This window comes from Adiantum capillus-veneris, chromosome 12, assembly GCF_014529385.1.
Source record: "Adiantum capillus-veneris isolate H3 chromosome 12, ASM1452938v2, whole genome shotgun sequence".
Taxonomy (NCBI): Eukaryota; Viridiplantae; Streptophyta; class Polypodiopsida; order Polypodiales; family Pteridaceae; genus Adiantum; species Adiantum capillus-veneris.
The window spans coordinates 121285518-121313265 of record NC_140942.1 but is presented as its reverse complement, the minus strand read 5'-3'; positions in this window follow the sequence as shown (position 1 = coordinate 121313265).

Genomic DNA, 27748 nt, shown 5'->3' with positions numbered 1-27748 from the left:
CTCCACTCATTTGCTGACGTCTCTAGTTCAAGGTTCTCTTGTCGCCCATTCTTCAAGTTATAAACCACCTTCCGACTATGGCCACCCACACGAGGCCTCAACTCCAAGTCTCCTGTTGCCCAATCTTGCCTAGCTCCTATACCCATGAGCCAAGGTCGTCCTAAAATAAGGGGGTATCCTTCTCCCTTCACTGGCATCACATAAGCATCAACCTCTGTAGTGATTCCAGAAATAGAAACTCTCAAATCTTTCACTACACCCACACAAGTGACAGAGACATTATTGGCCATTTTTGCCCTAAAGTTTGATGATTCCATTACCTCTAAACCCAATTGATGCATTAGCTTTTCTGTCATGACACAAACCTCTGCTCCACTGTTAATATAAGTTTTTGGAATCCGTTGTCCCTTGATTTGAGCCTCCACCAAAGGCACTATATCCTTGAGACCATAGGCTTTGATTACACTTACTAGCTTACTTCGCTTTGCCCTCGTGCTCACCATTTGTGACCACTGTCGTTGCAGCTTTGGGGAGATATGAAGTAGTTGTGGCCAAGTAATCTTTGGTCCTTGAGAACTCACATCAGCTGTCAAGTCATAAGGTTGTGTCCGAGATCCCATAGGGAAATCAGAGATGTCAATTTGAGACCTAGTATGGGTCTTTCTCTTCTTGGCTTCATCTTTAGTTGCCCGAGATGTACTTGCTTCATTGCCTGCATCTTTGCTTGTTTCTTTACTTACTTCATCTTGGACATGCACACGCTTGATAGGCATTGTAGCCACTTCATCTATCTTCATCTTCCCTTTAACTATTTCTTCCTGGTTGCTTCTGCCCTTGACGACCTCCTCCATCCTTATGATGCTCACATTTGGTTGAGTAGAAGGGGCTTGAGCCTGAGCACGAGGTGGCTGCAAAATTTGAGGTTGCGGTTGCTCTTGTGCTTGAGCTCTAGCATGGGGAGCTCTTGTGCTTGAGCTCTAGCATGGGGAGGACTTACTTGTTGTCGAGGACCTCTGACAGGGTAGTCATATCTTCTGGGATGAGGGTAATTATACATGCCGTGGCCATTTTCCCCACAATTGTAACACAACATTTCCCTTGCTTGACGTCGCATTGGTGGCCGATTCCCACCATTCCCCTCAATAGGCCTTCTTGCACCCTGCACAAGATTTACTCTCAAACCCTCTAGCTGGTTTGTGAGATTGTTTATTTGTTGGAGCATATCTTCTTGTTGACCTCTATTGAGGCCTCGTGCATTAGGCACATTTGGAGGTATGTGAGAAGCTTCTATAGTTGTAATATTGCCTCCCAAAGCTAGCTGGCCAGCTTGGGTTTGATAGAGAATCTTTCGATTCTTTTCCCTGGCAATTCTTAAAGCATCTTCAAAAGTATTTGGAAATTTTCTCTTTACCTTCTCCCTTAGCAAGGGGTACAAACCTGAGATAAATCGATCCTTTTGGAGGCAATTGGGAGCTCTCTCACCAGGGTTTAGTGAGTTTGACCATTGCCCCCAAAGTTTCAGAAAACCTTCCTCATAGGTTGCATAACCATGAGGGTCAACTTGATGAAGGGCCAGAAGCCGTTGCCATAGTTCTTCTGCCGAATTGGCTTGTTGAAATCTTCGTAGGAAAGCCGCCTTCAATCCCTCCCATTCAGCTCTTTGGGTTGGATCTAGAGCCTGGAACCATACCCTAGCTTCTTCTTTGAGCACCAAAGGAAAAGCTCTCAATTTCAATGCTTCGTCATCCCTCTCAGAGACAAGGAAAGCCATCTCCAAGTTATCCAAAAAATCCCCATCATTTTACCCACTACGCCCAAAAAAATTAGGGAAAGCCATGATAAAATGGGTTGCCTTCCTCTCAATATAGCACAAAGATGAAAACGTCTAGGCCCAAATCATATCTTATTAAGGGTAGAATAAATGGATTGATAGATGCATTAATCTCAGCTAGACGACGAGGGCGAGGGCCTAGTAAGTTCCCTATGATGTTTTGGAACCTAAGCTTTGTGCTAGCTATTATATGCACCGTTTGTCTAGCAAGAGGTTGGAAAGGTCCATATAAATCCCTATGATTCATGGAGTATGCTTAAAGCAAGATGAATATGTGAACATCAAAAGATACATTATACTCCAAAATAGGAAATATTATAGGGTCAGGGGACAACAATATCTCTCTCAACCTCTCAGCTCCAAAATAGAAGACCAATCTTTGTTGGAAAAAAATCTTTCTATCAATGCCATGATAGAATGGGTTGCCTTCCTCTCAATACAGCACAAAGATGAAAACGTGGAAAGCCATGATAAAATGGGTTGCCTTCCTCTCAATACAGCACAAAGATGAAAATGTCTAGGCCCAAATCATATCTTATTAAGGGTAGAATAAATGGATTGATAGATGCATTAATCTTAGCTAGACGACGAGGGCCTAGTAAGTTCCCTATGATGTTTTGGAACCTAAGCTTTGTGCTAGCTATTATATGCACCATTTGTCTAGCAAGAGGTTGGAAAGTTCCATATAAATCCCTATGATTCATGGAGTATGCTTAAAGCAAGATGAAGATGTGAACATCAAAAGATACATTATACTCCAAAATAGGAAATATTATAGGGTCAGGGGACAACAATATCTCTCTCAATCTCTCAGCTCCAAAATAGAAGACCAATCTTTGTTGAAAAAAAATCTTTCTATCAATGCGCACATTCACCCTAATATTCTGAACTGATTGAAAGTTGTAGAAAATGGGATTATTCATTAGTGCATTAAATACAAACTTCCATGAAGCACTTCATTGAAGTTCAGCTCTCTTGGATCCCACCATTTGAGAGATGCGAAGAATTTGCTCACCATTGATTAGCCTAGCTTTGGTGTGACCATCTTCAGCTTTGTAGAGTTCATAGGGTTCAATGGCTACCTTCTCAACCACCTTGAGCCTTCTTGCTAGTAGTAGTTGGAGTGCATCACCATATGTAGCCTCTTTCCAATACCGCACCCCATTGATGTGTAGCTCTCCCTCCAAAAACTTGTTAATACCCGAGTTTGAGAGTGCTTTCACCACCTGAAGTCGAGGCTTCAAAGGAAGTGTCTTCACACTAGCCACGAAGCACTCAACACAATGCTTTGACCTAGGGACTTGATGACTACAAGATTTTCCAAGCAAAGAAGGGTGTATGTAGTTAACTCTCTTTACCCGCATACGTGCCGTTTGTCAATAAAGACGCTTCTTTTCTCGAGCTTCTTGGGGAGACCATAGTGGAAGTCTCGGAGAATTTGATGGACCTTCTTTCATAGGATTGACAGAGCGCTGCTTGAGAACTCCTCAGTGGGGGCACCAATTTATGATGAAGGAAATTTGGAATGGCGGCCTCTACACCAAAACAAACTCCATTGCGCCACAAGGGAAATGAGATGAGGGCACCACCTAGTCTTGGAAGCGTGGACTAGGACCTCTACGCAAAGAGAGAGAGAGAGAGAGAGAGAGAGAGAGAGAGAGAGAGAGAGAGAGAGAGAGAGAGAGAGAGAGAGAGAGAGAGCTATCACTATGAATGAAGCATCAACCTTAGTGTGTGTACAAGGAATGGATAACTTCAAGCATTCCCAACACAAATAGCATGTAGATTACTAAACATCAACTCAAGAATTAGCCAAAATCACATCAAGCACTCTCACACACACATAAAAGATCTCTCTTAATTAACATAAGTAAGAGGAGGGGAGGTTACTATCATAAAACAATTTGCACTCTATAATGTGCAAAGAATGGAGTGAATGAATGAGCTTTATGGGCTCATGATGAGTGATACAAAGACTCAATGAGGCCGAGGGAGACTTGAAATTACAAAGGGAGGGGGGGGGGGGGGGGGGGGCTCTTTATATAGGCAAGAGAGTGATTAGGAGTGAGGTTAAGATCCAAGTGCAATTTGTACAAATGAAGCTTGATTAGGGACATTCCACCAATGAAGAAGCTCCTTCCAAGTGATTTGTTGACCAATTTGCAACTAATTGGCTCCATCATCACTTGTGTTGTCTTCACTCCTTCCTCCATAGATTGAGTCCAAGAGCTTCCTTATTTTTAAATGTAAAGAATCTACATAAAATCAATGCATATCTAGTAATAATAGGAAGGGGTTGAATGACAACTTATGAATTACAACAAGATTAAGCATGATTTGAGAGGTGATTAGAAGAGGAATTTGTGATGGTTTTATGAGCTTGAGAGAGAGGAGGAAGGAGGGGAGGGTGAGGAGACTAATGGCTGATTTTTAGAGAAGGATTCAATGTGGAAAAGGAAGGGTGTGTGTGTAAAGGTAGAGGGGGTGGTTTCCACCACAGTTGGAAAAACTGGTGTCCGCCATTTTGTCCATATTCCCTAGACCGTAGATGCAAAAATTATAAAAAAAATATGGTCAAAATCTCCAGCTCATGAGCTACAAATTTGATGAAGAAAACTTTTCTTGGATTAGAGTGGACGTGTTTTTAAAAAATCAAGCAAAATCATGTGTTTGTTTTCTTCCTTCACCAAGTCTTCCACCTGGGTCCCATCTGTTTGAATCATCATATGGCTTGAAATCCATGATGATATGAGCCCCTCATGACCCTTGAATCATGGGTGTATGGCTCCACAAACACATCATATCTTTTCTTTTCACATGTACATATTTTCTCTTCTCGTTACCATTAGGTTCTACCTTTCACCTCCTGTGAATTAGTCAAGGAAAAATTCCCATCAAGTCATTTTTTTTTGAATTTTTCCAAGAGGTTGTTCTCACTCTTTCTTTTATTGTAAACCTCTAGAAGCAAGGAAAACCAACAAAATATAGTAAACAAAAAATTTGTGATAGGCTCGGATCATTGTATTTGAAGGTCAAACTCTTGTAGGATCTCTGCCCACCATGATTTTCTATCTTTTACATTTTGACTTGGAAGCCATTTAAAACTTTTATGGTTTGTTCAGACCTCAAAAGTGGCACCATATAAATAGTGTCTCCACCTTTTTAGTGCATGTACTATAGCCGATAACTCTCGCTCATAGACCAAACAGTTACATTGGGCAGGATCTAATGTTTTTCTTTCAAATGTAATCAAGCGTCCCCTTTGCAAAAGCACAGTTCCAATGGACTCATTACTTGTGTCTGTCTTTAAGAAAAATGACTCATTCAGATCCACTATAGTCAATGTAGGTGTAGATGCTATAGCCACCTTAAGATTTTCAAAGCTTTCTTATTGGGATTCTAAACCTCCCCCTAGTTGATACTTACACTCTTTGCATAGTCCTTTACATATTATAAGTAAAACCTTGATATACCAAGAAAAATATGCAATTCTTAGAGATTTTTTGTTGTTGGTCACCTAAGAATAGCTTTCACTTTCTTAGGTTTCATTGGCACGGATATAATGTGACCTAGATAATGAATCTCAATCTCAAAAAAGTCACATTTGCTTTTCTCCACAAATAGTTTATTTTTTCTCAACAACTTGAACACTAAACGTAAATTTTCTAAGTGTTCTTTTTGAGATTTACTATAGACTACTATATCATCTAGGAAAACTACTACAAATTTTCCGAAGTATGGACGTAATCCATCAACATCATAAATGTCATTGGTGCATTGGTTAGCCCAAATGGTATAACCAAGAATTCAAAATGCTCAAAATGGGTCCTAAATGCCGTCTTCATAACATCTTGTAGTATAATTCTAACCTAGCGATAACCAAATCTTAGGTCTTTGAAAAATACCTTGACACAAAGAGTTGATCAAACAACTCATCCATGCATGACATTGAGTGATAACCAAATCTTAGGTCTTTGAAAAATACCTTGACACAAAGAGTTGATCAAACAACTCATCCATGCATGGCATTGAGTACTTTTTCTTAATTAATATCTCATTAAGAGCCCTACAAAAAGAATAAGTGATGCCCATGGATTAGAACTAGGCTTAATGAAGCATTTGTTCAAGTATTCCATCAATTGTTTTTCCATCTCCTATGCTTTGGAGTGGCTTAATCTATAAGTGGGCTTGCTTATAGTTTTTGAACTTGGCATAAAATTGATGCCATGGTCTACTTCTCAAGATAGCGGCAACACATCTGGTAAATAACCAGGCAATACATCCTAAAACTCTAATAAATTCATCAAAGCATCTATGTAATTTTTCCTAAGGGTCTCTTTTGCCTTGGATTTTTTTCATTTTAGACTTGTATACATACCAAACACGGTTATCAAATAGTGGGTCTCGTCCAAGGCCATCTTTTTTAGTGTGCTTGTCTATGCAAACATTACTTACACTTTCAACCATGGAAACACTTTTATTTAAAACAACACAATTTAAATGAGGGTAACAAGGAAAACCCTCTTCTATCTGGCCTTTGGAGGCTACTTTGTGTAGCTCCATGGAAGAGATGAGAGGGGTAGAGGGGACACTACGGTCACCCTGTGGGGTGATGGTATAGGGTGACCTTCTACCACCAATGCTCAAATTGTAGCGTGTTGTACAAATAACTCGTCACCATACTAGGGCCTAGGTTGTAGATCCACTTCCTACCAAGGTACACATTTGCTCTAGAAGTGCATGACCTGAAATTCAAGCAAAGTCTTGTAGTCCTATGGAGCTCCCAAGACTACAATATTCCATATCGTCAAGCCACCATTGTACTCATGATTGCTCATGGTCTTGGTCAACCTTAGGTTTTGAATCAATGAGTAGTTCAAGAAGTTATAACTAGCTCCATTATCTATGAAAACATTGACTCGACGGCCACCTATGGTGCATACATGTGCACCATGTCATAAAGACCTACGCTAGGCTACCACATAGACGGTGTCATTGAACAAGCATGACGCTCATCACAATGACACACCATCATCTCTTTGAACTCTCTAAAACCAAGAAGAAGCCATTGCACTGTGTGCAACCCCCTCGAGGATTTACCATATCTCTTAGGCTCACTGCCACTAGTGCTAGCTTTAAGATTTGGGCATTCAACCTTGGTGTGCCCTATCTCATTGCAACGGCAGCAGTATTTTTCTTTCTTGATTTAACGCAACTCTTTTTTTTTGCAATTCGGACTCTCTTGTCTTTTTAAATGGTTGTGGCTTTTTGGTCCAACGACCACCCTGCCTCCTTGGTCAGCCCTCTTTCCTTGACTCTCACTACGAACCCTCTTCTTTTAAAACCATGACCCCTTTTCCTCTTTATCCCTAGTCCTACATGCCCATCTCGCGCACCACGATGCTAGATGTCATCATAGATTTGTGCATATTCGATCCCCTTAGATAAATCTTTCAGCTAAAGAGGCTCAATGTACTCAAGATAATCATTTGTGAGGCCCCTCTTGAAGCCTTGCAAAGTTTGGAATGCATCAATACATTTTAGCTTGAGTACTATCTCTTTACAGTATGAGATGTAATGAGTTAGGGACTTATTCTTCATTGAGCACTTGTTGCATAACTCCCAATTTCTCTCTTCTTCATTGCGTGGGAAGAACTCCTTTTGAAACATCATTTTAAACTCCTGCCAAGTGGTAGGACGCGTGGTCAAGCTCATCCACCACTTGTATGCATTGCTAGTCAACAAGAAGCTAGCCTCTATGGGCTACACACGGCTAGGATGCTTTTGTAGTGCATGAATGCCCGACCACTTTGCTAGAAACATGTTCATTGAATCTTTGTTCTGCTCTCTTTCCTCGCCTCCAAAGGTAGGCAATTTGGAATCCTTGAGTACAGTCAACGTTGTCTCTACAGACGGCCCTGCAGATGCATCGGCCCTAAACTCCCATAACCATGGATGAGAGTAGTATGCTCACTCATGCCGCGTGTGTCCTCTTACTAGAAGAAAAATGAGAGCTAACTAAAGCGGTTGTCAAAGCATCTAGACATGCGAGAGATGCTCTAAAGCATTGTGACTACATCAACCTGTACTTTTTCTAAGGTGGTCAATTTTGCATTAAAATATTTGAATATCTTGCTAGAGAGCTTCATCTTTGTTAGGATATTGGCAAGATTGGCTAGGTCATATTCCTCATCATTGTCATCTAAGGGTTCCTCATCATCCCCTCCACGATGTCCGTCTCCATAAAATTTGGCTCATCTTCTAGAAGTGGGTCATCAGGGTCAGCATCTACGGGTGTGTTGGGTCCAATGGCAAGGTCTAGGGCCATGGAGGGTGTTGGCGGCTCACATGAAGTGATCAATGAACGTGCTCCAGAGCGGGAAAAGACCTATCTTCTATGACTAGATAGCTCGGCCGAGTTAAGCCTACAACAGATGATAACAAGGGAAAAAAAAAACAGAGATCTAGAGGGCGGGGGGGGACACACTACAATAGATAGAATTTTTTTAAAATGCACGAAAACTCAAATATAATGGATATTTGCACACACAACGCTTTCAAAATGAACAAGAAATAGAATAATCACACTCTCGCTTTTGAGAGTCGTGAATCGGCATTGTAGTCAGGGGACGATGAGTAACAAAATCCTCTGTGGAAGTCCATGCTAAGATGCTAAGAAATCCCAAAGCGATGTAGCTGAAATGGTTGTTGTTGCAATTGATGTTACCCTTTTCTTGGAAATCTTCTTCACTACCACCGTGTGAAAAGCCTCTTAATGATCTTAATTTTTAAAATCCTTGAACTAACACCTTTTCTGTAATAGCCCTGTAATAATAAAAAAATCTCTCTATAAGAATCACACACACACACACGCGCGCACACACACACACACACACACACACACACACACACACACACACACACACACACACACACACACACACACACACACACACACACACACACACACACACACACACACACACACACACACACACACACACACACACACACAGAGTTCACAAGGCCGTCGATAATGGCGATACCACGATGGGGCAATGGAAGCGAGGGATGAGCGCTCCCTGTTTTTGTGTTTGTAAGCGGCGGCCAAGATGGGTGGCAAGCATCCTTTCCTCATGATAAGCATGTAAGCAGGAATGCATTGAATTTAGTGCATGCAGATGCATGGGGTCCGACAAAGACTGCATCTATGGGTGGATGTAAATACTATGTGAGCTTCGTTGATGACCGTATGAGGAAGGTATGGGTCTATTTCATGAAGCAAAAAAATGAGGTGTTTATGCACCTTTAGAATTTCAAAGGTATGGTTGAAAAATAGACTGGGAAACATGTAATGTGGTTAAGGTCAGATGGAGGGGGGGAATACTTCTCCAATGATTTCAATGGTTTTCTGTAAAAGCATGGAATTTAGAGGTAGTTTTCATGCAGGTATATTCCGCAACAAAATCGTGTTGCTGAGCAGAAGCACAAGCACATTATAGAGGTTGTTAGAGCGTTGATGAATGAGAAGACCATGCCTCATTTTTATTGGAGTGAGGTTGTCGCTACAAGTGTTTACATTATGAGCAGGACCCCTATTGTTGTTGTACATGATATGACACTTGAAGAGAGGTTCAATGGTAAAAAACCGGGTGCGTCAGATTTTAAACTGTTCTAATTTATTGCTTATGTGCATGAGCTAAGAAGTAAGCTTGATCTGAAAGCAGAAAAATGTGTGTTTATTGGCTATTCCTTTGAGAAAAAATGGTACAAGCGCTACAATCCTATCATGAGTAAAGTGAGGTTGAGCAAGGATGTTCTTTTTTATGAAATGGAAAGTTGGTATGCTGATGTAAACGATGATTTGGGGGCTGATGTAAGAGAAAATGTGGTTGTAGAAAATATAGGTGCAGAGTCACAAGTTTTGAGTGGGCCGTAAGGGTCATCTAGTGTAGTTCATGGTGAGAGTCCATGGATTGGCAGGTTACGTGAAAGATTGAGTCCTTCTAAATATTCAAATGTATTAAGGAAAGGGAAGGAAAAAGTTGTTGATGCCCCTAAGCTACCAAACTTGAGTGCTGGTCATGATGGTGATAATAGTGGATCTGCTGACCAGAGTTTGGATGAGGAGTTTGATATAACATCTGTGAAAACTTCGGGTGCAAAAAGGGGAAAAAACACCTAGAAGTGATCATCGACCACGCAAGTGACAAAGAGTAAGAAATCCTATGTAGAGATTGACGTATGAAAATTATGTGGCTTGTGATTATGCATATATGGCAAAGATTATAGAGGAGGTAGAACCCACATGTTTTGAAAATGTTGTCAAAGATGAAAAATGGCGACAAGATGTGGATGAAGAGAGGGTTGCACTTGATGCAAATGGAACATGGGAATTGGTGCCGTTACCAAAAGGAAAAAAGGCAATTGGATGTAAGTGGGTTTACAAAATAAAGCGTAATGTCGATATGGCAATGTGAGCAGGTACAAGGCAAGGCTTGTAGTGCCAAAGGTTATGCATATACATATGGGATTGATTATGAGGAGACATTCAACATTGTAGCTAAGATGGCTATCATTTGTGTCTTCATTGCAGTGGATCTACCACGTTAAAATGGGTGTTGAAGAAAAATGGAGTTAAAGAATGCATTTCTGAATGGGGACTTGGAGGAAGTTGTGTATATGGAGTAGCCACAAGGTTATGCAAATATGAGGCTATGTGACCTTGTATGCAGGTTAAAGAAAGCATTGTATGGGTCGAAGCAAGCACCTAGAGCTTGGTATGAGAGAATTGTGGCATTCCTCATTTCATTGGGCTTTGAAATGTCTGATGTAGATCATTCATTGTATGTGAGAAAGAATGTGGCATGAATTGTGGTAATATGTATTTATGTGGACGATTTGATTGTTGGAGGTGATAATGTGGCTCAAGTAGAGGGTGTACAAGCTCTACTTATGCGGGAGTTTGAGATGAAAGACTTGCAAGACTTGCCGTATTTCTTGGGCATTGAAATCATTTGCACAAAAGAGGGTGTATGGCTATGACAAAGGCAATATGCTTTGGATATGTTGAGAAGTATGGTATGACTGATTGTAAGCCAATTGCAATGCCTTAGATCAGAATTTGACGTTGGGAAATCATGCAGGTCAAATTCTTGAGAATGCTACCATGTACAGGAAGGTTGTGGGCAGCTTAATCTACTTGACTATCAAACTTGAGTTACACAATTGGATTGGTGAGTTAGTTTATGCAATCTCCCAGGAAACCACACTTGGATGCGGTGAGGTGCACTTTGCGCTATGTGAGTGCTACTTTGGATTATGCATACAGTTGGTGTGAAGCCAAATGTTTCATGCCAGGAAAGATTCAATCTATCAAAGATTTCCTTCGAGATATGAATGATGTATTGAAGGAAAATAAGAAAACCATTCATAGTGCACATGATTGTGATAAAGGATGAAGAAAAGTCACCTTTGTAAAAGGTAACTTTGTATTCCGAAAGGTTCCTATGAAGTTAGAACAATGAAAATGGGAAAGCATGATAAAATTTCTCCTAGATACTTTTTCCCCTTCGAAGTTATCAACAAGATTGGGGATGTAGCATACAAACTTGAATTATCGGAGATTTCTCAGTCTTCCACGTTAGTAAACCAAAAAAAGCACTTCACGATTTGTAGAATGTACTTTCTCTAGAGATTTTGGTTGACTTGATAGAGACACCAAAGATACCGCATGAACGGGAAAGGATTCTAGGGCATTCAGATAGAAAGCACCTCATAAAGTGTACCATGAGCTACTAGTTAAGTGGATAGATTTAGACGAGGAAGCCCGGGGGATTCACCATGGAAAACTTACCGCACCACGTAAGTGTAGGGGAGGGGGATTTTTTTACAAGTTACATAAGCGTAAAAGTTAGCGGCAGGTCCCCAATTATTTATCTCCCAAGCTTAAAAATAAGGGAGGGGGTATCATATTTATGGGGGGGAGAAGTGAAAAAAGGTGAAAGTGAGAGGAAGTTTTTGTGTTTTAAAATTATGGCTTTCCAAAAGAGTCTGCCCTTGAACTTGTGAGTCAATAGCTACAAATACATGCAAGAACTAACACTGCTTTCTATCAACTGCTTGTTTTGTGATTACAATTCATTTGTTGAGGGATGAAAGTTGTAAAGAGTTTGTATAGATGCAAATTTACATGAAGAACCTAACACAACTTTACAACCATGTTTTTTGAGTAATTTAGATGGGTCAAAATTGGACGAGTAGCTAGAGTGCAGGCTGAACAGACACAAATTTTGAAACTCAAACTAAGACACATTGATGGTACATCTAGTTATCAATAGTAGTGGTTCCTTAGTACAGTGCCAATCTCTATGCTACACGCTCTTTGACTAGTTTTACTCAGTTAGATCATGTGAGACCTAAATTTTATATGTAAGATAGGGGTATGATAGTTTTCTACATTGATTGTCGTATAAGCGTAGAAAGGGGGGTTCGTATTCCCTATATGAGTCGTATATAGGGGTTTTATCAAAGTTGTCCGCTCGCAGGTGGCGTCCTGTTTCGTATATAGAGTGAATCCCCCGAGCGAGGAAGCAACACCTTGAGAATGTGGTAGTGCGCTTGCCAAGAGATTTTCCTTTTTTTTTTGAGGATGAAACCTCTTTAAAAGGGGGTTGGGGTGTGTGTGTGTGTGTGTGTGTGTGTGTAATGCCACATAGCCTATATGGCAGTGACTAGGTCAACTGCCCTCCAACCGTTGTCAGTTAGGCAGGGTTTACAGGGAGACCACCCAATTGTATTGGCTAGGCAATCAAACAAATGTGGACGGTAGACCACACTTATATAAGGGTCCACAGATGAGGGGTAACCTCATTCTTTCATAGGCTAGGTGGTGAGCTTGGTGACCTAACCCTCTTGTGGTGTAGAGCCTGTAGCAACATTACACCAATGTAACAAATGCAAGGATTGGAGTAGGAGGAAAGGGGATCATAGAAACCTTAACTCTTGTAAAATGTGCAATGGAATTGGCCTATTAACTTAGATTGTAGCGGAAAGAGAATAACATAGTGATCATTTCATTAAGGAAATTCCTTCTTGTAGGTAGAGAGAGAGAGAGAGAGAGAGCTTCAATGGAGAGAGCAACATTAAACACATTTCCTAGCTAATATGGCATGAGCAATGACATGAAAAAGAGAGAGAATTAGAGACATTGACAACATTTGAGGACCGGATTTATGTCGAGACGGTCCCCCCTCCAATAAGCTTTTGTATTACAGGTTCTCCCATCAAGAGAGACTAGGTAACATACAATCTTTGTGTTCATTGTGACCTAGGTGATGCAATGAAGATGGAAAGATTCATGCATCACGAGCATAACATAGACTTTGTAAAAAACATTAACTATCCCCAGCCTCAGTCCCAAGGCCTCAAACACCTTCAAAGGTGAAAAGAGCTAGCAGGGAATGAAGGTAGGAAAGAGAAAGACGAAACATTCATAGGATAAAGAAATAGTTCCTCACTTATCATCACACTTCTTGCTAGCATATATAATAGCATAGTAATGAAGAAGAGAAGCTTAAGCATTGAAGCATGGCTCTTGGTTGGTTTTGCATTCCATAGCCAATAGTGTTGGTGTAGGCTCTCCACTTCTCTACTAGCTTGAAGAAGGAGATGGACTTCTTGCACTTCACCGAGTGAAGAATGAGAGAGAGTGAGAGGGAGTATACCCCCAAGCACACCCCTTGCTTGCTTTGGCCAACCCCCCCTTGTAGCTCATGCTTGAAGCTCATTGGACCCCTCAAGGCCTAGACAATCACATGCAAGAGGCATATCAAGCAATAAGGATAGCCTTGGAACAAGTGTCCCCTTTTCCCCTTTGAGAGAGAGGACTTGATAAATGGCAAAACAAATAATTAAATCAACTAAATTATCATTAATCCCCCTGGGAGGCTAACCAAAAGGATTCATGCACACCTTGAGAACAACATGGGTAGGGGCTTGACATGTGTCCTTGCTACCTCTTGAGGCTTTGGCTTACCTTGTGTGTGTGTGTGTGTGTGTGTGTGATTCTCTCTCATCCCCCTAGCTTTAGGGCTTGCCCCTCCTTTGTAGGGACTGTTGACTTTTGGAACACAAGCACCTTAGTCAACAAGCACAACAAAGCACCTCAAGCTTGGGTAGTGTTCCCACAAGCATCTCAAGCTCCCTAGTTGGCGAGTACGACAAGCACCTCAAGCATCTTAGTCATCAAGCACGACAAGCACCTCAAGCTTGGGCCGGTTTCCCACCTCAAGCACAGCCCTAGCTTACCGAAGGTCAAAGGACTTTTACAGTAACCATTGGAGGTCTTTAATGAAGCTAACCCTAATGTATTTAAGCTCCATTAACATTGCTCTTTGATAGACCTCTCCCGTTTGGACCCATTACCTTTGGTCCCGTGTTGAGATGCCCCTAAAGCACATATCTATATTCTAACCATTGTTCCCGTCTATTCTCCCACATCAAATGATCAATTTAATATGAGAAAATCATTTGGGTTGGTTAGATATTAGATTTTATGACATTTTACCTCTCTCTTGAAATCATAGTCGTCCTCGACTATGAGGTAGAAGAGATAAAGCCTTAGTCATTACTCAATGTTTCTTAGCGGGTAGAGGATCCCTTTTTACCCTACAACATCATTCCAAGATGGATGACATATCCATTTGGTGCTTGGGATACATTGATGCCGCAAGTATGTCTACTCTTTAGTCCATTCCATTCTCCCAAATAGAGTGACAGATTCTACTTGGTGTTTGAGAGACGTCATCATCAGAAACATGATTCTAAGTATGCATACTACTTAAATTTGTGCACAATAAAAAGAGAATCAGTCTTTATGACAAAAACATTGATCATTTGAAAGAAACATATACATTTTCTTACTCTAATGTAGCATTGACAAGGTTCATACTATCCATAAGCTGTGTTCCTCGAATCCATCTAGCATCTTTCAAAGGATAAATTTTGAACTTAATAAGATACTGTCGTAGTACCTTGTCTTCATGCCAAAGGATAGCTTCGGTTTGTAGCACCTCTTCTTGGTCTTTGATTTTGGGAGGGTCTTCAATAATTGGTTCATTTGGTGGCTCTCCTTTGTAGGGCTTAAGCCCGGGGGATTCACCGTGGAAAACTTATCGCACCACGTAAGTGCAGGGGAGGGGTTTTTTTTTACAAGTTACATAAGCGTATAAGTTAGGGACAACCCCCAATAATTTGTCTCCCAAACTTAAAAATAAGGGAGGGGGTATCAATTTTACGGGGGAGGGGGAAGAAGTGAGAAAAGGAAAAAATGAGAGGAAGTTTTTGTGTTTCAAAATTATGGATTCCGAAAAGAGTCTGCCCTTGAACTTGTGAGTCAATAGCTACAAAGATACATGCAAGAACTAATATTGCTTTGTATCATTTCTTTTGTTGTGATTATAGTTCATTTGTTGAGGGCTGAAAGCTATAAAGAGTTTTTATAGATGCAAATTTATACGGAGAACCTAACATAACTTTATAACCTTTTGAGTAATTTAGATGAGTAGAAAGGGGCGTCATATTCCCTTATAAATCATACATAGGGATTTTTTCAAAGTTGTCCGCTCGCAGGTGGCGTCCCATTTTGTATATAGAGTGAATCCCCCAGGGGCTAAGTAGGCTCACATGAAAAGCATTGTCTATGACCAATGGTTGGGCAGCTTGAGTTGATAAGCCATCTCATTGATTGGCTTCAAGATTTGAAAAGGACCATAGTAACTTTTTGCTAGTTTAGCATAATACTTTTGATGGCCCGTAGGATTTTTGCCCGCCGTTTGCCTCAATTAAGTCTTTGGGAACTTCAGTAACACCCAATCATTTTCTTTAAACGTTAAGGCCCTTATGTCCTTATCAACAACAACTTTTTGCCTTTGTTGAGAGATGGATATAGCCTCCTTAATCTTTTGAAAAGATTCTTGTAGGTCACAACTATACTCATCGGCAACAAAGATCTTCCCATGTACTAGCAAGGAACTTTTAGGTCTTCCCTCAATGGTTTCAAAAGGTGCTTTTCTTGTAGAAGTATGTACAGTATTATTGTACGCATACTCTACAAGAGGTAAGTACTTTTCCCATTGTGAGCGTTGATCTACTTCTGTAACATAAGTCTCTAGTAGATCGAGTATCAAAAGATTGTCTATCTCACTTTGGCCATCCGTTTGTGGGTGATAGGCCAAAGAGAAATTCAATCTTGTCCCTAGATTTTTAAAGAGACCTTTCCAAATTTACTGGTCATTCTAGGATCTCCATCTGACACAATGGATGTTGAAAATCCATGGTGTTTGAAAATCTATGATATGAAGAGAGTTTCCATTTGGTGTGTCTTAATAGTCTTTTTTAGGCTTGTTTACTAAACCTGTCAACTATTGTCCATATTCACATATTCCCATGGATAGACTTGGGTAATCCAAAGATAAAATCCATGGATATACTCTCCCATGGTGAATTTGGAATTGGCAATGGCTGGAGTAATCCAGATTGCTTCCCTCTATCATTCTTAGTCTTTTGGAATACCACACATTTTGAAACATAGGGAGGAGCATGATATTCATACATAACTTTCTCACGAAGAGAGTGGGTACACATAGCCTATTTCCATGGAGAAGATAACCATCTCGCAAAGTGAATGGTTCCTATTTCTTTTCCAAAGCAAGGGCTGATATTGCGTCTTTAAAGTCAGGGTCAGTGGCATTGTCATCTATCATAGAAGATAGATCATTGTGAGTAGCTATAGACACCGCATTAACTTTTGATCGTTAATTTGCCTACCTCATTTGTTTGTCAGAAATCTTGGTTTGCGTCATGAAGTACTTGAGACTTTGATGGTCTGTTCGGAAAATAAATGGAGTCCCCCATAAATAGTGATTCCATGTGTCTAGGGTATGTAGACTAGCTAAACGCTCTTTCTCATAAATGCCCAAGACTCGTTCATCCGTATTGAGCCTTCGCATCTCATATGCTATGGCATGCCCTTCTTGAAGCAAGACTGCTCCAAGGCAATCACCATAAGCATCACATTGGACCTCAAATGGATTTGAGAGATCCAGAACCATAAGGACTGGTTGGGAGGTTAGCTTCTCATTGAGCTTTAGACGATTGAACGTGGCTGATGCATTAGTCAAGCCAAAAGACATGACTAGATATTAATAAAGGCCAAATGTTGTACAAAACTTGGTCTTTAGGATATCTTCATCCACTATCCTTATTTGATGATAGCAACTTTTAAGGTCAATCCTACTAAAGTAGGTAGAGCCTTGTAGCTTATCAAATAGATCTTCTACCCGAGGTATGGGAAATCTGTTTTGATAATGATATGGTTTAGTGACTGATAGTCCACACACATGCGGTATGTACCATATTTATTTTGTACTAAAAGAACTGGAGAACAAAAGGGAGAGGAGCTAGGACTCACCATCCCTTTGTCTACCAATTCTTGTACTTGCCTCATGATCTCCTCTTGTTGAGCTTGGGAAACTCGATAAGGAGGCTTGTTAGGTGGTGAGCTTCCTAGTAGGAGCTCAATTCAATGGTCATCATCCCCTCATTTTGGAGGTAAGTCCATAGGGATATCATCGCGATGAACACATCTTGGAATCCTTTTAGAAAATTAGACAAGTCTAACTCTTCTTGATTCCTACCATTTACATTTGATGAAACATTAGGATCTTTTAGGAACTCTTTGACAAAAATCATATACGCAAAAACTGAGGTATTCATTGATTTATCAAAAGCGGAAGATTTACAAGTGGTATAGTATGACCAGAGACTCGCTAGCATCTATATACATGCTTTTTCCCCTGTAGGTGAAGTAGATTCGCCTTTCAGGGACCTTCATGTTGGCAGCCATGCGGTTGAACCATGCTGTCCCTAGGATAGCATCCTCATGTTGGAGAGGAGAGATGAAAAAGTTTTCTTTGTCGACATAGCTTTGGACATGAAGCCTCAACTTCCCAATCAAGGGAGTAATGGAAGCTTTCCATCCCTTGAAAGTGGTGTCGGCCGTTACATTATCTCCCATCTCAAAAGCTTGAATGCCCAACTTGGTGGCCAAATCCGTTGATATGAAATTGTGAGTAGAGCTAGGGTCAAACAAGATGAAGGCATCATGCTCCCTTACCTTTCCTCAAGCATAGGAGAGAAGTGATCCTTTGCAATGAGCATCCTCTTTTGGAGCTTCGATAGTGGAAGCTCTAGGAGTCTCATTGCGGGCATTTCTCTTGGGGCAAGAATAATAGCCATGTCCTTGCTCCCCACACTTAAAACATTTATGGTCTTTGCGAAAAGCTTCAAGCTCTTCAGAAGAGAGTTTATTTTTACCTTTGTAAACTCCCTTCTCCTTGGACCGATTGTTGTTGTTGTTGTTATAAAGATTGCCTTGGGAAGAGTTTTGGGCATTCGTTTTTCCCTTTGCATCACCTTTGTCTTTGTTTTCCATGGGCTTAGCATTCCTTCTAGCCCCTTGTTGGAAATTGATGCACGAAGCAACCATGGTGTGGTGGATTACTTCGGTGATAGAACCAAGCCATTGGGAATTGACGTATTTGGCCATCTCTTTAGGTAATCCTGCACAAAATTGTTTCTTTTTCTCGACGAAGTCTATCTTTTGAAAGAAAATAGCCTTGAGATGTAAATCCCAAAACTTGTCCACATATTTGTGAATAGACTCAAGAGAGAGAAGCTTCAAACTCCGCCATTCGGTAAGTACTTTGTCCTTTGCAAGGCTTGTAGGGAATTGCTTCATGATGGAAACTCGTAGAGTTTTCCATGTCTTTGGGGTTTTGCCGTTGCCACGAAGGCTAGCCCACCATTGACGAGCTGATTTCTGGAAGTGCATAGCTACATGGCATAGCTTGGAGGAATCCATGAATCCCTCGTCTCTAAAGGCCGCATCAAATTGCTGGATGAGGGCCAATACTTTGTCGGTAGCACCAAAGGTGCCATCATAGGTGAGAAAAGAGATACTCTTTCCTCCCTCTTTGAACTTATTGAGCTTTTCGAACCTTCGCCATGTAGGGTAAGATTTGCCATGTCCTCCCCTCTTGTATTCTTAGGAGAATAGCCATAGCCTTCGTCGGAAGTCGAGGAAGATGAAGAAGGAGGAGAAGAGGATAACCTATTTCTTACCCTTTTCTTCCATTGTTTCCTCTCTTCCCTTTCGGAGTGACGAGGAGAAGGACTGTGGGTTCACCGTTTCCTCTTGGGAGGATTTGGCGACCGTCTAGATCATCGTCTTTGTGGAGCCACATCTTTAGAGGACCTTAGGGATTTATTACTCTCTGATCCTTTGGATTCCTGCTCTTGTATGGGAGAGAGTCTTCTTTTGGGGGTCTCATCAAGAGGCCTCCTAAGCTCTCTCTCCTCTTGGAGAGGAACATTATATCCCACAAACTCAACAAATCCGATAATAAATCCCAGTCCCACTTACCCTAGTATAATTAACAAAATCAACCATTAATACGCTACTTAAGGATCTCTCTTCTTAAGCAAGAAAAGAGAAACAAAATGCTTTGATACCAATGTAATGGAATTGGCCTATTAACTTAGATTGTAGGTAAAAGAGAATAACATGGTGAGCATTTCATTAAGGAAATGCCTTCTTGTAGGTAGAGAGAGAGCTTGAATGGAGAGAGCAACATTAAACAAATTTCCTAGCTAACATGACATGAGAAATGACTTGATAAAGAGAGATACTTAGAGACATTGACAACAGTTGGGACCAGATATATGTGGAGTCGGTCCCCCTCCAATAGGCTTTTGTATTATAGGTTCTCCTATCAAGAGAGACTTGGTACAATACAATCTTTGTGTTCCTTGTTGACCTAGGTGATGCAATGAAGATGGAAAGCTTCATGCATCACGAGCATAACATAGAATTTGTAAAAATCATACTATCCCCAGCCTCAATCCCAAGGCCTCAAACACCTTCAAAGGTGGAGAGAGCTAGCGGGGAATGAGGGTAGGAAAGATGAAGAAGAAACATTCATGGGAGAAAGAAATAGTTCCTCACTTATCATCACTCTGCTTGCTAGTATACACAATAGCATAGTAATGAAGATGGAGAAGATGGCAAACTTAAGCATTTAATCATGGATCTTGGTTGGATTTGCATTCCATAGCCAAGAGTGTTGGTGTGTAGGATCTCCTTACTCTACTAGCTTGGAGAAGAAGATGGAGTTCTTGCACTTCACCAAGTGAAGAATGAGAGCAAATGAGAGAGAGTGAGAGGGAGTATACCCCCCAAGCACACCACCCCTCCAAGCCTACCCAATCACATGCAAGAGGCATATCAAGCAACAAGGGTAGCCTTGGGACAAGGCTACCCCTTTCCCCTTTGAGAGAGAGGACTTGATAAATGAAAAAACAATGAATTAAATCAACTAAATTATTATTGGACCTCTTGGGAGGCTAACCAATAGAATTCACACACATGTTGAGGGGAACATGGGTAGGGGTTGACATGTGTCCTTACTGTCTCTTGAGGCTTGGGCTTACCTTGGGTGTGTGTGTGTGTGTGTTCTCTCTCATTCCCCTAGCTTTAGGACCCCGGGTAGGTCACCTAATAAAAATGTAACCTATCACGTGAGTTCAACATAAGGGTATTTAAAGTTCTTGAAACTTACATAAATATATATACAAAAGGGTATTATTTTTTCAAATTTGAAAAAAACTTACAGATTTTAAAAGAAAAGGGTAAATTATATTCTTAACAAAATTCATAGATAAGGGGTTTCACAAACATGTCTTGAACGCACGTGATATGGTAGTTTTACACATAGTGAACCCCCCGAGTTTAGGACTCGCCCCCTCCTTTGTAGCGACTTTGTTGACTTTTGGAAAACAAGCACCTTAGTCAGAAAGCATGACAAAGCACCTCAAGCTTGGGTAGTGTTCCCACAAGCACCTAAATCTCCTTAGTTGGCAAGCACGAGAAGCACGACAAGCATCTTAGCCATCAAGCACGAAAAGCACCTCAAGCATCTTAATCATCAAGCATGACAACCTCAAGCTTGGGCTCGGTTCCCACCTCAAGCACAGCCTTAGCTTACCTAAGGTCAAAGGACTTTTACACTAACCATTGGAGGTATTTAATGAAGTTAATCCTAAGGTCTTTAAGCTCCATTAGCATTGCTCTTTGATAGACCATCTCCCGTTAGGACCCATTACCTTTGGTCCCGTGCTGAGATGCCCCTAAAGCACATATGTATATTCAACCCTTGTTCCCATTTATTCTCCCACATTAAATGATTAGTGTTGTATGAGAAAATCATTTGAGGTGGTTATATATTAGATTTTATGACAAAATGCATCAACAAAAGGAAATAGAGAGAGAGAGAGAGAGAGAGAGAGAGAGAGAGAGAGAGAGAGAGAGAGAGATTTATCATCCTTTAGAGGTCAAATATGACCTATGGGAACAAAGTTACATGTGATTTAGTATGTGTCTGGCTAATGAGTGATTCTCAAAATGCTCCAAAATTGTGGTGATGAGAGTTGTACTGAAGAGCCCATACTGTGGCTGGGAGACGAAAGTGTGTATGTCTAATTTATGGCTAAAAATGTGAGGGAAGCAAGTTCAAATTTGACCAAAAGTTGAGAACTCTAGTAGTGTGTTGTACTTAGCTGGATAGCAGGGCCTAAGGAAAGGCATCCAGGAGCTGCAAAGGCAAGAAAGCTTTGGGCAATATATTGGGTAAATGAAATTATGAGAGAAAAAGGGGAGCTCAATCCACGTTGAAAGTTGTAGTAGTCGATGTGCCGTGCTCAACAATCGGCCTACTGCCGCAGGCTGATGGTTCTTGCAATGAGCGCAAGGCTCGTTTGTATCCGATCGACTGCATGAATAGTAATGTGGCATGCACTTTTGTGTTGGCCGCTCTCCAAGAAGAGCTACACCTCCGCCACTCCATCATGAGGCATGTTCCTCATATGAGGCCTGCTCCTCGCATGGGAGCTTCTATGACCATGCCCACATTGAATGTTAGGCCTTCTCTTTTGTCCACTATCTATTGTTCCATTGCGTCCTCTGATGACCTCATCTAGTGAGTCGACCAAGGGGGCATCCACCTTGCTTAAACACTACGAAGATCGATGGTCTCATGTGAACGAAGGCAATTTGAGACCGAAAGACTCGGATCAAGTTACATTGCAATTTAACAATGAGGTCACTGGCACCTTCACACCAGAGCAGTTTAAGAACCGCATAGACACTCTTAGAAACAAATATAAAAAAGAAAATTAAAAACAACAACCACTGGGGGCCCAGGTCCACAAGGGAATACTTTGACACTTTGTGGTCATCCACTCCACAATGTGTTGGGATTCCGGGAGCCTTTGATAGTGCTAGCTCACAACGCACTCATGCACGGAGTCAAGGCACTCAAGAGGGAGATAGCTGCAATGATGGAGAGGATGTAACAAACTTGGACACTCCAAGTCAAGAATCAATCTTGACAGCACCAAATAACCACTTCAAACAATTCACAGATCATAATAGATTTGCACTGGCCCGACGGAGTTCCGTGCCTAGAGATATTGGCCCCAAAGACTGGCGCCCCTTTCGGTATTTCTTTATGTGTTAATCAATGATCAAAGTACAAGAGAGCGATTAGGGTTTCACTCTCAGGCTCTGCGTCCAGATGCTCTAAGAAGTGAGGCCCTCACCGCATATTTAAATGTTACAAGGGATGCCCAAAAGCAGAGCCCCAAAAGCAGATTCTCTCTCTCTCTCTCAATGAGAGTAAAAATAAAGCAATTCAACTCTCTCTCTCACATCCAATTCTTTTCATAGCAAAAAGCCAAAAGCTTGAAGTTGCGTCGCTAAAAAATAATTAATTTTTTTTTCACCTCTGTGATTTTTGGAAACTAGGGTTTTTGGTAGAAATTAGGGTTTGCAAGAATTTTAGGGTTTCTGCTGTCGGTAGCCACGTCGTCACTTTGTGACATACCCCCCTCTTGAAAGGATTGTATGTTAGGAAATAAGACGTAGCTAAATAGATAATTGAGTAGATTACTTAATGGAGAGAGATAGATTTATATACACGAGATTATAGAGTAGAGAGAGAGAGAGAGAGAGAGAGAGAGAGAGAGAGAGAGAGAGAGAGAGAGAGAGAGAGAGAGAGTACACACGATATACGTGGTTCACCCAATGTGGGCTACGTCCACGGGAAAGCAGCCACTCAATGGCTTTAGTATTCCCTTTAAACTTTACCTTTCTTCGTATCCCTATGTGCCGAAATCTGTTCAGGAACAAGGGTCTCCTCATTTTCTTCCACTTCGGGTTGCTCATTAGGCTCCCCATCATTGGGCACGTCACCCTTAAAAGGTTTCAAGAGACCCACATGGAATGCATTGTGAATCCTCCAAGCATCTGGCAGTTTCAATTGGAAGGAGACATCAGTTATCTTTTCAGTAATCTGGAAAGGTCCATAGTATCGCATACTAAGCTTTGGAAAAAGCCTCTCCTTTCCCTTTTTCTTTCTTAGGCGTGTCTTCTCAAAATGTAAGCACCCAATCATCCTCCTTCTGTCGTTCTTGAGACTTCTGCAAAGTCTTGCGAACCTTGGCAAAAGCCGTATCCAAATCTCACAAATATTCATTTTCTTCAAATATCTAACCTTTCGTGATCCGGAAGGATGGAACCTTTGCAGCACTTTCAACAATCTCAAATGGTGTCTTCCACGTCGAAGAGTGTATTGTGTTATTGTAGGCAAATTCCACCAAAGGTAAGTTCTTTTCCTATTGAGTCTTCTGATCCGAGATACAAGACTTCAATAAATCTAAAACCACTGAATTGGCAATCTCAGATTGCCAGTCAATCTGCAAGTGGAACGATGGGGAGAGAACTGCAACCGCGTGCCCATGTTCTCCCAAATTGCCTTTCAAAACAAACTCGTAAATCTGGGGTTTCTGTCGGAGACAATCGTCTCAGACGTGCCATGTAATCGGAAAATCATCGTGATCATTCTGTGTTCTCGGGAGATAAAAAATGACATCCATTGCAATACTTTCCTAGGGGTGGGTTGGGTAAAGGCTGCAACAATCCCTGTGCCTTATGCCTGTCAAACTTGACCTTCTGGCATACTGCGCACAAACTCTTCCATATCCTTTTTGAGTCTCAGCCAAAAGAAGTATCTCTCTACCCCTTTCATGGTGGTAGCAATGCCACGGTGACCTGTAAAAGGTGGACAGTGGTATTCAGTCATAACCTTTTCCCTCAACGGCTGTGTAATGCACAACATGGTTTTGCTCATCAAGTAGCCTTCCCGAAGGGATAATCCTACTACTGTCTCCCCATTCCGTATCCGTGTGAAAATATCTGCAAAATCTGTATCTGTGGCATACTGGTCGACCATATCCTCGAAGCTCCTATGATGTATCGCGGAAAAAGCCAGAACCAACGGCTTCCGAGACAAAGTATCTGCCACCACATTCTTTTGTCCTTGTACGTGGACAATCTGGAAGTAAAATTGTGACAAGATGTTCGCCCACCGCATCTGCTTTTCGGAAAGCTGCTTCTGTGACAAGAAGTAGCGCAAACTCTGATGGTCTGTAAAGACGGTAAAATCCGCTCCGAGTAGGTAATGCCGCCACTGAGTAAGAGCATGGATAACTGCCAAAAGCTCTTTCTCAGATATATGTGCTGTCATCTCCGGTCTAGAGAACAATCGGCTCTCGTAAGCAATGACATGGCCTTCTTGCGTCAAGACCGCACCTAGACTACGACCATAAGCATCACAATATACTTCAAATGACTTCTGCAAGTCCGGCAAAGTCAAAACTGGTCCCGTAGTCAATTTCTCTTTCAATGTCTGAAAGGCAGTCACCTCTGTGGATCCCCACGAGAAAGGGACTCCTTTCCGTATCAAGATATACAAAGGGAAGCAACCTCTGCAAACTTTCGTATGAACCGCCTGCAATACGAACACATTCTTCAAATCTGGCCAATCACGGATAGTGTCTATCTTGGCCGAATCCACTTGCACTCCTGCTGCTGAGACAAAGTGTCCCAAAAAGTCTCTGAAGCAAATGATCTCTGTGTATTGCCTCATTCTTGGAGAAACAATGATATCATCAAAGAAAGTGCCAACAAATAGCCTGTACTCTCGAAAAATCCCATACATCATCCGGTTAAATGTCGCAGGAGCATTGGTTAAGCCAAAAGGCATCACCAAAAACTCAAATAATGCAAAAAGTAGTACGGAAAGCTGTCTTGTAGACGTCTCCCGTCACGATTCTGATCTGATGATATCCACTCTTCAGATCAATCCTGCTAAAGCACGAGGATTCTTGTATCCTGTCGAGTATATCATCGATCCTAGGAATCAGAAATCTTTTCTTGATGGTGATTTTGTTGAGAGCTCTATAATCGATGCACATTCTCCAAGATCTGTCTTTCTTCAAATCCAACAACAATGAAGAGCAGTATGGCGAAGTACTACGTTGGACAAGACCCTTTTCCAAGAGGTCTTTCACTTGGTTCATAATCTTTTCAGTTTGTACTCGGCTCACACGGTAAGGTGGCCGGTTCGGTGACGTGCTTCCAGGTATCAGGTCAATGGTCTGATCTTCAGGCCCTCTTAAAAGCAATCGGCATGAGTGTGGAGAAAAATCTTGGCGTTCTTTTGATAAGGTCAAAACATATTCAACCTTTATCCATCGTCCAATTCTCTCCCAAAAGAATGAGTAAAGAAACTGAAGTTCATCAAGTACAATTCTCTGAGCCCTTCATTTATCAAAGTCGCTTTTTCGGCCCGGTAGTCAACCACGGCGTAGTTCTTGTGGTACCAAGGGATCCTGAGTAGAACATCACTCGCGTGCCCTGAACACCCCTATCATTGCAAATGAATTTTTCCAATGCTCGGTGTAATGGCAACATCCCATCCGGGTGCCAGTCGAACTACCTCCACTTGTGGCATCAGTCTGTCGGGCGTAATTCCAAATCGAGCCGCAAATTCCCAGTGAAAAGAAGTTGGCTCCTTCAAAAGAGCTCCTTGATTCTTCACTTTTCCCCAAAAGCGGCAAAGTTTGTACTTTCATTCATTAGATTCAGTGCGAAGTGTGTCTCATCAACTCCTGAATAGAAGCTGACTTCTATTCCAAGCAGTGATCTCGGATCTCTGTAGGTAGACCCAAGGTAAACCGCTCAATCTGTTCTCTGAACGAGATCTTCTTGAATGAAGAGGCGGGTAGAAAAGAGCTCCAGAATCTTTCACAGTAAGCATTGACTGTATCTTTCTTGTTCATCCAAAGATGGTTCCAAGCAGCTCGTATATCTCGTTCATATTCTTGCGTCAACCAAGAAGAAATAAAAAGCTTTTTGAATTTCAGCCATTTAACTGGCGGAGTCTTGTTTAAAAGAAGCGTGGACCACCAAGTACGAGCATTCCCCCTAAGGTAAGAGGCAGCTCTCCGAATCTTGGAGTGCTCTGAATAGCGTCCTCCCGCGAAAGCAATGTCAAACTGCTGTATAAAAAACAAAGACTTCGAAGCATCTGAGTATCCTGAAAAAGTATCAAACTTGATCGAGTGGCCACCTTCCTTAAACTCTCGAACTTTCTTGCTTTTATCTTCGAGAAAGTCACACTGGTTGGCTTTGTAAAAATTCTTCTTGTTCGCATAAAAGTTTCCGTCATCCGAATCTGAGCTGTCTGTAGACAAGTCCTTAGTAAAACTGTCAGTCTTTGGGCGAGATTTAGCCTTCTTTGCCTTTTTCTTGCCCTTTCCGAAGCTTTGTTTCTTGCTTCGCTTTTTACCTTTTCTGTCTTCTTTGCTCGAATCTGAAGAGCTAGAAGAACTGTCAAAAGAAGAAGAAGAAGAAGAAGAAGAACTAGGTACTCCTTCAAATCGAACACGCTTCTTCTGTTTCTTTGCCTTGTCAAAGTCGACTGATGACCCAAATATCCCAGGAAGTCAGTGCTTTTCTTCTGCTTTTTGGCTTTCTTTTGCACATCAAAAAGCTGAGCAATCCGTGCATCAACCACCTCTTGTAATTCCTTCTCTGAATAGTGTTTGTGATCAGACGTTTTCTTGAGAGCAGGTTTCAGGGGTGGTGTAGTGGTTTTCTGCCACTGTGTATGCACTTTCTGAAAAGAAGTCTTGCTCATATATTTTGCTAATTTCGGATCCTTCGAAAAACTGAGCATCATCTTTATTGCATCACCGATCAATTGACGACGCTTCATCTCTCTTTGCTTCGCTTGAGTAGGCCGAGGCGAGCCATACTCTCGCCGGAATCTTTGTTGTGATCCTTACCCGCATCTCCAGATGCAGAGGGAGTCGACTGATCCTTGCGTGAAGCCATAGGTACCGCGGAAAAAAAAATTGGGGATCGGATTTCTCGTAGAAGAGAAATAGGCCGTGCTCTGATACCACTATAACAGACTTGGACACTCCAAGTCAAGAATCAATCACGACAACACCAAATAACCACTTCAAACAATTCACAGATCACAATAGATTTGCACTGGCCCGGTGGAGTTCCATGCCTAGAGATATTGGCCCCAAAGACTGGCGCCCCTTTCTTTATGTATTAATCAATGATCAAAGTCCAAGAGAGTGGTTCGGGTTTCACTCTCAGACTCTGCGTCCAGATGCTTTGAGAAGTGAGGCCCTCACCGCATATAAATGTTACAAGGGATGCCCAAAATCAGAGTCCCAAAAGCAGATTCTCTCTCTCTCTCAATGAGAGTAAAAATAAAGCAATGCAACTCTCTCTCTCTCTCTCATCCAATTCTTTTTATAGAAAAAAGCCAAAAGCTTGAATTTGCGTCGCTAAAAAAAAATTAAAGTTTTTTTTCCACCTTCGCGATTTTCAAAAATTAGGGTTTGCAGGAATTTTAGGATTTCTGGCAAAAATTAGGG